Source organism: Theropithecus gelada, chromosome 15, assembly GCF_003255815.1.
Source record: "Theropithecus gelada isolate Dixy chromosome 15, Tgel_1.0, whole genome shotgun sequence".
NCBI lineage: Eukaryota > Metazoa > Chordata > Mammalia > Primates > Cercopithecidae > Theropithecus > Theropithecus gelada.
The window spans coordinates 8641289-8653224 of NC_037683.1; the positions used below are offsets into that span (position 1 = coordinate 8641289).

Consider the following 11936-nt stretch of genomic DNA (forward strand, 5'->3'; position numbering starts at 1 on the left):
CTCTCTCTCCCCCCCTCTCTTTTTTTTTTTTTTTTTGAGACGGAGTCTCGCTCTTGTCACCCAGGCTGAAGTACAATGGTGCAGTCTCAGCTTACTCCAACCTCCACCTCCCGGGTTCAAGCGATTCTTCTGCCTCAGCCTCCCAAGTAGGTGGGATTACAGGCACCTGCCACCACACCCAGCTAATTTTTGTATTTTAGTAGAGACAGGGTTTCACCATGTTGGCCAGGCTGGTCTTGAACTCCAGACCTCAGGTGATCTGCCCAACTTGGCCTCCCAAAGTGCTGGGATTACAGGCGTGAGCCACCACGCCCAGCCTACACATTCTTTCTCTTCAGGAAACAGGGAAGACAACACCCAAAGCCAGAGAAAGGGTGTCACAAGGGGAAGAAACCTAAAACGAAACGGAAAAGAAAGAATGGAAACAGACAAAGCAACAGGCCCACACAGGGAGGCGAGGACGAGTCCAGGAAGCGTGTTTAATTGGCGTGACATGGACGACATACAGTAGGAACTCGGGGAGGCCGGGGCATGCTACACGGCCCCTGTCCACCCCTAGGCCTTGCCTTGACCTGGCCCCAGAGACACACACCGGCAGGTTCAGACAGGACGGCACCCCAAAAAGAGACTCAAAGGGGGCTGGGAAGGCAAGCAGGACAGAAAATAACCACAGCCAGAAACACTGCCTTTTGTTTGTTTTTGCAAGCATTACACCAATTTCTCTCCCAAGTGGCAGGCTCCGGGTGGGAGGCAGCAGCAGTCCAAACCGCTACCCCTGGGCGCCAGCCTCTGCCTTTTCGACGGGCTTTGATGATGACACTCACATTCGGGTCTCACCAGGCCCCTGTGAGGCAGGCCCAGCAGAAACTCTTGCTCCCATCCAAGGGATGGGGAAACTGAGACCCAATGAGCAGAAGTGACTTGTGCAAAGTCCTGGAGGAAGCCGGCCACTGAGTCAGGCTGGGAGTGAGGTGGGCCTCCCTCGGGCCGGGGACCACTGCAGAAACAGGGACAACGGGGGACTGTACAGGCTGGGGAGGGCGACCCAGGGCTACGCCATCCTGGAGAAGGGGCAGAGCCTGAGCCTGGATGCTAAGATGCCAAGACAGAAGATGGGACCAGCTGTTTATTCAACAAAAGCCTTTTATTCATTCAAAAAGTAACCATTGGGTTTATTCTGCAGATATTAAAAAAAAAAAAAAACGGGGTGGGGGGGGCAAGGCTTCCCATCACAGTGCCCTTAAGTTAATTCACTTGCTATCCAGGGATGGCCTAGCAGAGGGTTGTCTGGGAAACGCTGCCAGAAATGTGGTGGCCCACGGCCTCTGAGGACTCACAGCTCCCTCCTCACCTCCCCACTCCAGCCTCCCTCCGGACCACCTGTCCAGTGGGGTTGCAGCCCCAGGTGCGTTGGCGGCTTACCAGCACCAGGGGGCGCGCCGCGCTTCCTTAGATCTCTTAAAATCAAACGCTGAAACCGCGCTGGGGACACGGTGACTTTCTGCCTGGCGGGTGGGCAATGGAGGCTTTTTCCAGATAGAAGCTGACTCTCCAGGAAGGGATCCCAGGCATCCTGACCTCCCCACCAACCCCCTCCCAAAAGAGACAAAGTTCCTGAAACCCCAGGTGCACTTGTCTAGGAAATGGGCTGTCAAATTGAAAAGCATTTCAGGGGAAGAGATGTCAGTACAGAGGATGACACGTACGCTTGCCTTGATGTTATTTTAAACGTGGCCTGCTTAGATCATGGAAAATCGGAACATTCTTCTAAGTCAGCATCAACACAAAGTGAGGAACAGACGCTACGAGGAAGACGCCAGGCCGTGGTCGACTGGCTGCCTGGGGCTGGTGCCTGCCCTGGCCCCAGTGTGAGGCTCTGCAGAGGGACTACGGGCGTGCCCTCTGCATCAGAGCATCTGAAGGGAGCCGCATTGGGTGGCAAACGCCGCTGTGGAGAGGCGCACGGGCTGCTCAGGAGGCACCTGGCTTAGGATTCTGCAGCATCACTGCAGCTAGAGGCCTGGGGAGAGGAAGGGGCAGAGATCGGTCCCTGCTGGGCAACCTCCAGTGAAAATGGCCAGTGTCCAGCACCCCGCCAGGGCCGGGAAGGGTGGCCCTTCCGGCAGCTCTGGGCTGGCTCGGGGTGGGGGCCCACCGGCACGCTGGGCTGCGGTCTGCAAGGATACCATCTGCTAAGGTCAGAAGCCACACCTGTGGCTTCAAACCAAAAGGCCAAAGGGCAGGATGATGGAGGAAGGCCGGACACACGGAAGGGATCCACATGCTTAACCCCAGACACCCTCAGCCACAGGCCAAGCTGTACAACAGTGTCAGTCCCATTGGACCAGAGAGGCAAATCAAGCCTCAGGCAGAGGCCAAAGAAAAGTAATTTGACCTGGGAAAGTCCTCCTTCATCCTCTCAGCCCCGAATCACCACGTTCATCCCCTGCCCCAGACCCCAGGTCAGAGCCTGGCTGAGAAACTTCAGCCATTGGTGCTGAGTCCCAGGTAGCCCGGGCCAGTGGCTGAGCAGGGAGCCGACCGGCAGGGGCCTCAAAGAATCCGCCCTTCAAAGTGGCCTGTGAAGGTGGAACCACTGACCCCATCCCTGCAGGATGTTGGTGGGGGAGGCGGGTTACGGTTGAGCCAGCATGCAGCCCTAGAGGGCTGCCAATAAATGCCTCAGGGGTGATGCTGGGGTTGGCTGAATGCTCCAGCCAAGGGGAACAGCCACGCAGCCCCACATAGCAATGTCGCTCCAGCAGAGGCCTTCCTCGGGCTGGAGACCTGCTTGCTGAGGGTGGGAACCGAGGACCAGTGTCCCCTCTAAAACATGGGATGATAGGCTGTTGACTTTGCAAAGCAGCAGCAAGAATTCTAGACCCAGGCCTGGCCCTGACAGTCTGAGAAGCTGCTTCTCACCTCAAGCCTTCCCTGGGCAAGGACTCCTTCTGGGCCCAAAGGGAGCTCAAGGGCCAGCGGGGGCGGGGTGGGGGGGGACCAGGAAATGCTGCGGGAAGGGACAAGGTGTGCCATATGACACATTCATCTGTTGGAACAGACCCCACACACCAGTAGCCATGCAATAGGGGCTACGCTGTGACTCAGACAGTCCCTGAGGCTGTTGGGGTCGAGCAAACTTAACCACACAATCACCAGCCACGGGAAACTGAACCCCAGACCTAGAATTACACCATGTCAGCATGGAAAAGGGCCTTCAAGACCAACCAACCCAGGCCTCCTTGCTCTGCAGATGGGGCAACTGAGACCCAGAGAGGGCAGGAGGCTGCCCACAATCAAAGAGCAAAGGCCGGACCTCCGGCTCCTACCTCTGACCCAGGGTGGCCTCACATTCCTGGTGATGGTCCTGGGAACGCGCCTGCCTCAGTGGCAGGCAGAGCTGGAAGCCTCCGTGAAGACGTGTGGGCCACAGCCCCATGAGTAGGGACTACCTTGATGGGATTGCCTAGAACTCTTCTCTCCTTTCCTCCCTCCCAGCCTTTGAGCCAAGAGAGGGCCAGGGAAGGGCGCCATGCAGTTTACTGGAAAAAGCAGATAGGAAGGCGGGAAGGCAGAGCAGGAGAGAGTCATGAACTATCTTCAAATCCCTCCCCAGCCCAAGTAGGCGGGCGTCCCCTCTATTTCTGCTCACTTAACTTCGAAGACCACCTCTCCCGACTCTGCCTGGGTACCCAATGCCCCTTCTTCTGGCTCCCAGCCTTAGGCGCTCTGTTTTCCATGCTGCGGCAAACACCAAAGCAAGAGTTGAAAAACCTAAAGATGTCCCCTGTTCATCCTCGGAAAAAATGTCATGGACCCAGAGGAGAACAAGGATGGGGGGACAGAGGCAAAGGGGTTCGGCAGGAGGCATTCGGGCTGGAGGGAACAGTGCATTAGCCATTTAGGAATTTCCACCTCTCCCCTCTCCAAAAATCAAACACAGTATCTGAAAAAAAAAAAAATTTTTTTGGCTTCTTGGCCGCTGCAGGCCACCATCCTCCCAAGTCAGCGTGGGCAGGTGGGTCAGGGCGTGCACATGTAAACGGTGGGCCTGCAGCCCTGGGGAGCTGAGGACACACCAGGCAGCAGCAACAGTTAACAACCAATAAATAAAAGATATCAATTATATATGTATATATAAAAAAAAAAAAAACCTCACTTTCCCCACAAAAAGCACAATACTGTTATCACAAAAAAAATCATCATCCTCATAATTAATCATCCTATCCACGGAGGTGGTTTTGCTGCTAAAAGATGGGACGACAAATAACGTTGACCAGGCAGAACCCCCAGACACCCTCAGCCCACCTACAGCCTCTCCGGCTGCCGAAGGACGAGGGACGAGGGCAAGGCAGAGTTCTCTGAGGTCCCCAGGCCTTCGCCCCATCTGTCAGTCTGTGTCTTCTAGGACAGAAGGTAGTTGTTTTTTTTTCTTTTAAAACGTCTGTTCAAAATAAAAAACAAAAGCACACACGCAAGAGAGCAGGAGGAACGGAGAGACTGCCTGCGAGGCAGCCAAGTCCTTGGTTTTGCAGAGGGCTGTAGCCTTTTCCGTTTCGTGTTGTCGTTTTCCGGACAAGCAGAGGTTGCTGGCAATTGGAGCCGGTGGCTTCAGGCGGGGGATGGGTGCAGGACAGGGGAGAGGAGAGCCGGCGCCTCCCGGGTCAAGGGCAGCCGGCTGTGTGTGGACACGGAAGAAGGCTGGGTGGACGCACGGGGTTGGTATCGGGGCTGAGGTGGCCTCATGGCACAGAAGGAGGTGAGTGGTTCCCAGGCATCTGGAAGGCACAAGGAGGCAAGATGGGTTAAGATCCAGCCACAGGGGATCCGAGTTAAGGTCTGGCCACAGAGGATAGGCACACAGAGCTGGCAGGAAGGTCGATAGAGGGCAAGGTGGCATTCTATGTCAGAAGTCCTAAAAATGTGCATAACATCTGAGGCACCCATTGGGTTCTTCTTCTTTTTTTTTTTTTTTTTGAGTTGGAGTCTCGCTCTGTCACCCAGGCTGGAGTGCAGTGGCACAATCTCGGCTCACTGCAAACTCCGCCTCCCAGGTTCAAGTGATTCCCCGGCCTCAGCCTCCCAGGTAGCTGGGATTACAGGCGCCTGCCACCACGCCTGGCTATTTTTTTTTTTTCTTTCTGTATTTTTTAGTAGAGACAAGGTTTCACCATCTTGGCCAGGCTGGTCTCGAACTCCTGACCTCATGATCCACCCGCCTCAGCTTCCCAAAGTGCTGGGATTACAGGCGTGAGGCACTGTGCCCACTCTATATTTATCCTTAATAAATAAATGTTTACCACTGCATGATCTGTAATAGCAGAAAACAGTAAACAAAAATGGAAGCAGAAAAAACAATCTAAGTGTCCAGTATCAGGGGAGTGGTGGAATACATTAGGACATACCCATAGGATAAAACAGTTTACAAGCCATTAAAAACAACGTATAGAACAGTCGATAAACACATGAAAAGATGTCCAACATCCCTAGTCATTAGGGAAACACACATCAAAACCACAAGGAGGGCCAGGAGCAGTGGCTCAAACCTGTAAATCCAGCACTTTGAGAGGCCGAGGCAGGAGGATCGCTTGAGGCCAGGAGTGGAGGACCAGCCTGGCCAACACAGTGAAACCCGGTCTCTACCAAAAATACAAAAATTAGCTGGGTATGGTGGCACGCATCTGTAATTCCAGCTGCTTGGGAGGCTCAGGCAGGAGAATGACTTGAACCTGGGAGGCGAAGGTTGCAGTGAGCCAAGATTGCATCACTGTACTCCAGCCTGGGAGACAGAGTGGGACCCTGTCTCAAAAAACAAAAACAACAACAACAAGAACAACAACAAAAACCACAGTAAGGCAACCACTTCACACCCACTAGGATGGCTATCCTTTTTTTTTTTTCATGGAAAATAACAAGTGTTGGCAAGGATGTGGGGCAACTTGAACCTCTGTCCATTGCTGGTGGGAATGCAAAATGCTGTCACTACTTTGGAGCTCAGTTTGGTGGTTCCTCAAAAAGTTACACATAGAGTTAACCATATGACCCAGCAGCTCCACTCCTAGGTATATACCCAAAGAACCCAAAATCGATACTTAGGCCAGGTGAGGTGGCTCACGCCTGTAATCCCAACCCTTTGGGAAGCCAAGGTAGGCAGATCACCTGAGTTCAAGAGTTCGAGACTAGCCTGGCCAACATGGTGAAACCCCGTGTCTACTAAAAATACAAAAATTAGCTGGGCGTGGTGGTGCATGCTTGTAGTCCCAGCTACTCAGGAGGCTGAGGCGGGAGAATCGCTTGAATCTGGGAGGCAGAGGTTGCTGTGAGCCGAGATCACACCATTCACTCCAGCCTGGGCAGCAAGAGTGAGACTCCATCTCAAAATAAATAAATAAATAAATAATAAACAAACTTTAAAAGGCTTTTTTCTGAGATAAAATCTCACTTTGTCACCCAGGCTGGAGTGCAATGGTACAATCTCAGCTTATTGCAGCCTCAATCTCCCTGGTTCAAGCAATTCTGCTGCCTCAGCACCCCTGAGTAAGTGGGACTACAGGCATGTGCCACCACACCCAGCTCATTTTTGTACTTTTGGTAGAGACAGGGTTTCACCATGTTGCCGAGGCTGGTCTTGAACTCTTGGGCTCAAGTGATCCACATGCCTCGACCTCCCAAAGCGCTGAGATTACAGGTGTCAGCCATTGCACATAGCCTAAATAAATTTAAGAGACCTATCAACCAATTGCAATGGGTAGACTTTATTCTGAGTCTGATTTCAGTTTAAAAAAAAAAAAAAGGGTGAGATAACAGAAAACTAGAATAGCAACTAGAGATCAGAGGATATTAAGGAATTATCGATTTTTTTGCTTTATGAATTTTTTAAAGAATCTTTCTCTTTTAGAAATACACTTTGAAATGGATTAAGTATGAAGATGTCTTGAATTTGCTTCAAAATAACAGGAATGGGGGTGGGAGGGGGAGGGCACAGATGGTACAAGATTGGCAGGGAACTGGGGATTCGGAAGCTGAGTGATGGGTACAAAACATTACACTTTTTTTTTTTTTTTTTTTTTAAAGAGATAAATTCTCACACTGTCACCTAGGCAGGAGTGTAATGGTACAATCCTAGTTCACTGTAGCCTTTAACTCCTGGGCTCAAGCGATCCTCCTGCGTAGCTGGGACTACAGGCATGTGCCACCACACCTGGCTAATTTTTATATTTTTTGTAGAGACAGTCTCTCTGTGTTGCCTAGGCTGGACTCGAACTTCTGGCCTAAAGCAATCCTCCCACTTTGGCCTCCCAAAGCACGGGGATTATAGGTGTAAGTGACCACTTGCAACCGGGCCAGCATTACACTATTCTCTCTACCACTGTGTATGAATGTTTCCATAATAGATAATTTGTTTTGTTTTGTTTTTCAAACAGAGTCTTACTCTGTCGCCCAGGCTGGAGTGCAGTGGGATGATTTTGGCTCACTGCAACCTCTGCCTCCCAGGTTCAAACAATTCTCCTGCCTCAGCCTCCCAAATAGCTGGGATTACAGGTGCCCACCACCACATCTGGCTGATTTTTATATTTTTTGTGGAGATGGGGTTTCACCATGTTGCCCAGGCTGGTCTTGAACTCCTAACCTCAAGTGATCCATTTGCCTCAGCCTCCTAAAATGCTGGGGTTACAGGCATGAGCCACTGTGCCTGGCCCATAATAGATAATTTTTTAATATCTTCCCCAAATTCCCAACAACCTGAGTGTCCAACACAGTGGAACTGGTTAAATTATGGCCCAGCCATGTGATGGAGCATTACACAGCTATGAAAAATGATGGCTCAACATTTAATGATGTGGAAATAAACCTCATCTCAGTTTCTGAATAAGTCAATGACTTACATAACTGCAAGTGATCTAGGAACTATGAGCTATCAGGAACCTGAGGAGGCAAATAAATCATTAAAATGATAGAACACAAATTGGATATAATTACTACAGCGTAGGCACAAGGAACAGCCCTATAGAAGAAAGAAGGCCATTTCCCAGCAGAGCTAATAGAAAGGGGGATCACATCATGGGAAGGCTCTTGTCACTTTGACAAGCTTGTCATGGAAATAACATGATGTGGTGATTTGCAAAAGGGGACTGTGAAAAATTAGACAATGGATCAGCATTTACCATGGGATGTGTCAAGGTACACGTCAAGCATTTCTATGATGGAAATATTGGCCGGGCACAGTGGCCCACGCCTGTAATCCCAGGACTTTGAGAGGCCAAGGCGGGTGGATCACCAGGTCAGGAGTTCGAGACCAGCCTGTCCAACATGGTGAAACCTCATCTCTACTAAAAGTACAAAAATGTGCCAGGCGTGGTGGCGAGCACCTGTAATCCCAGCTACTTGGGAGGCTGAGGCACAAGAATTGTTTGAACCCAGGAGACAGAGGTTGCAGTGAGCTGAGATCACGCCACTGCACTCCAGCCTGGGAGACTCCATCTTGGAAAAAAAAAAAAGAAAGAAATATTAATAACAGTGATAGTTCGTTTATAAATTGGTTTTAATTATGTATTTCTGTGTGACTCAGTTTACTGCGTGTGAAGTTTTGTAAGTGTTCAATTATTTTAAAATCACTCTGGACACTAAAATGCTCACTGTGATTATATCTGAGTCATATATAAGGTATTTTTTGAAAATAAACTTTTTAATTGAGGTTTTCTCATAAAGCATATTTTCTAATGTCTCTTCAGTGAAAAAGGATTTCTTGTGAAAAATAATAATAATAATAATAGACGCTTCAAAACAGTGTAGGCCTGGCCAGGCATGGTGGCTCATGCCTCTAGTTCCAGCACTTTGGGAGGCTGAGGTGGGTGGATCACCTAAGGTCAGGAGTTCAAGACCAGCCTGGCCAACTTGATGACCCCATCTTTACTAAAAATACAAAAAGTAGCCAGGCGTTGTGGTGGCAGGCGCCTATAGTCCCAGCTACTTGGGAAGCTGAGGGAGAATTGCTTGAACCCAGGAGGCAGAGGCTGCACTGAGCCGAGATCCCATCACTGCACTCCAGCCTGGGTGATGGACTGAGACCCTGTCTCAAAAAAAAAAAAAGAAAAAGAAACAAAAAAGCCGGGCGCGGTGGCTCACGCCTGTAATCCCAGCACTTTGGGAGGCCGAGACAGGCGGATCACAAGGTCAGGAGATCGAGACCATCCTGGCTAACACAGTGAAACCCCATCTCTACTAAAAAAAAAATACAAAAAACTAGCCGGGCGAGGTGGCGGGCGCCTGTAGTCCCAGCTACTCGGGAGGCTGAGGCAGGAGAATGGCGTAAACCCAGGAGGCGGAGCTTGCAGTGAGCTGAGATCCGGCCACTGCACTCCAGCCTGGGCCACAGAGCGAGACTCCGTCTCAAAAAAAAAAAAAAAAAAACAGTGTAGACCTCCTAAACAAAATGCCAACAAATCAAATTTTATGATACATAAAAAGATAACACATCATGGCAAAGTGGAGTTTATTCTAAGAATGCAAGGTGATTTAGCACTCAAAAACCAATCTATGGCTGGGTGCAGTGGCTCACACATGTAATCTCAGCACTTTGGGAGGCCGAGGTAGGAGGATCACTTGAGGTCAAGAGTTCAAGACCAGCCTGAGCAACGCGGTGAGACTCTAGCTCTACACTACAAAAAAAAAACAAACAAAAAAACCCCACATTTTTAAAAAATTAGCCAGACATGGTGGCAAATGCCTGTAGTCTCAGCTACTTGGAAAGCTGAGGGCTAAGATGGGAGGCTCATTTTAGTCTGGGAGGTCGAGGCTGCAGTGAGCCATGACCTGGTGACTGGGTGACAGAGTGAGACCTGGTCGCAGGGAAAAAAAAGAAAGAAACAAAAAGAAAAAGTGATGGATGTCACTTCCAAGATTATGCTATAAAAAGATAGTGGCTTTTATCCTGGCTCTTTCTCTTTTTCTCTCTTGGAAAGCTCTGAGGGAAGCTGGCAGCCATATTGTGAGGCAGCCCTGTGCAGGTGTCTACATGGCAAGGGAACAAGGCTACCAAACCACATGAGTGATCTTGGAAGCAGGTCGCTGCCAGCCAAACCTTCAGAGGAGACCACTGCCCTGGCCAATGGCTGACAAGTATCCCAATTTTCCCAGGACTGAGGAGTTTCCTAGAACGTGGAACTTGTGCTGCTAAATCCAGGATAGACCCAGGCAAACCCTAATGACAGGTGAGTTGCATACTCCTGAGAGTCCTTGAGCCAGAGGCACCCAGCTTAACTGTGCCAAATTCCTGTTTGTTCTTAAGCTGCTGTTTGTGATAATGTAATATGTAGCAATGGATAACTAACCTAACACGTCACAAATGAGCACATTAAAACGGGTGATACACTTATAATAAGGCATTCAATGTCACTGCTCATCAGAGAAATGCAAAGTAAACTTAGAACAAGTTATTAGTCCATACTCACAAAAATGGCTAAAATTTGAAAAGACAGAAAATACCCAATGTTGGGGAGGATGTGGAGCAACTGGAACTCTCATACACTACTAGTGGGACTGTAAAACAGCACAACCACTTTGGAAACTGTTGGCTAGTAACTACCAAAGCTAAATATTACACACACCCTATGTCCCCGCAATTCTACCCTAACATATATACCAACAGCAGGCATCCACTGGCTCACCAGGACGTGGACAAGAACGTTGATCTCTGGACAAGACCTTGGACGTTATTCACACCCACTCTCTGCAGACAACATTGAACACTCCACAAACAATATGCAGGAAAAGAGGGGAGAGGGGAGGAGAAGGCAAGAAGGGAGACAGTGCTCTACCAGCAACAGGGGCCTCTGCCAGGTGTGCTATCATTCTGTGACAGCTAGGAGCTTAGGTCTTCGACTGGCTGCTCAGAGAGGGATAAGAAATTGCTCTCCCAGGCCCTTGGCCCTGGTTGGGAACTGATTTTCAAAGTGTCTTCCACCCAGGACACTTATTTTCTTTTTCTTTTTTTTTTTTTGAGACGGAGTCTTGCTCTGTCGCCCAGGCTGGAGTGCTGTGGCCGGATCTCAGCTCACTGCAAGCTCCGCCTCCTGGGTTTATGCCATTCTCCTGCCTCAGCCTCCCGAGTAGCTGGGACTACAGGCGCCCGTCACCTCGCCCGGCTAGGTTTTTTGCATTTTTTAGTAGAGATGGGGTTTCACCGTGTTAGCCAGGATGGTCTTGATCTCCTGACCTCGTGATCCGCCCGTCTTGGCTTCCCAAAGTGCTGGGATTACAGGCGTGAGCCACCGTGCCTGGCTTCTTTTTTTTTTTTTTTGAGATGGAGTCTCACTGTCACCCAGACTGGAGTGCAGTGGCACAATCTTGGCTCACTACAACCTCCACCTCCTGGGTTCAAGCGATTCTCCTGCCTCAGCCTCCCAAGTAGCTGAGATTACAGGTGTGCACCACCACGCCCGGCTGATTTTTGTATTTTTAGTAGAGACGGGGTTTCACCATGTTAGTCAGGCTGGTCTTGAACTCCTGACCTGGTTATCCACCTGCTTTAGCCTCCCAAAGTGCTGGGATTACAGGCGTGAGTCACCGTGCCTAGCCCACCCAGAAAAATTCTGTTCAAGCAAACTCACAGGCTGATCTGGGTCTATAAAAATGATCCAGGCCGGGCGCAGTGGCTCACACCTGTAATCCCAGCATTTTGGGAGGCCGAGGCGGGCGGATCACGAGGTCAGGAGATCGAGACCACGGTGAAACCCCATCTCCATTAAAAATACAAAAAAATTAGCCGGGCATGGTGGCGGGTGCCTGTAGTCCCAGCTACTCGGGAGGCTGAGACAGGAGAATGGCGTGAACCAGGGAGGCGGAGCTTGCAGTGAGCCGAGATCACGCCACTGCACTCCAGCCTGGGCAACAGAGCGAGACTCCGCCTCAAAAAAAAAAAAAAAAAAAAAAAAAAA

General features: G+C 50.2%; 1 protein-coding gene across 1 annotated transcript in view; it reads right to left on the reverse strand.

Moving 5' to 3' along the window:
* Nucleotides 1–454: 454 nt before the first annotated feature.
* The window catches only part of NCS1 (neuronal calcium sensor 1), a 65907-nt gene continuing 54425 nt past the window's right edge, over nt 455–11936 (reverse strand). The window contains exon 8 of the mRNA XM_025359613.1: nt 455–4778. The gene's annotated coding sequence lies outside the window, so the exon portion shown is untranslated. The remainder of the gene's footprint in view (nt 4779–11936) is intronic.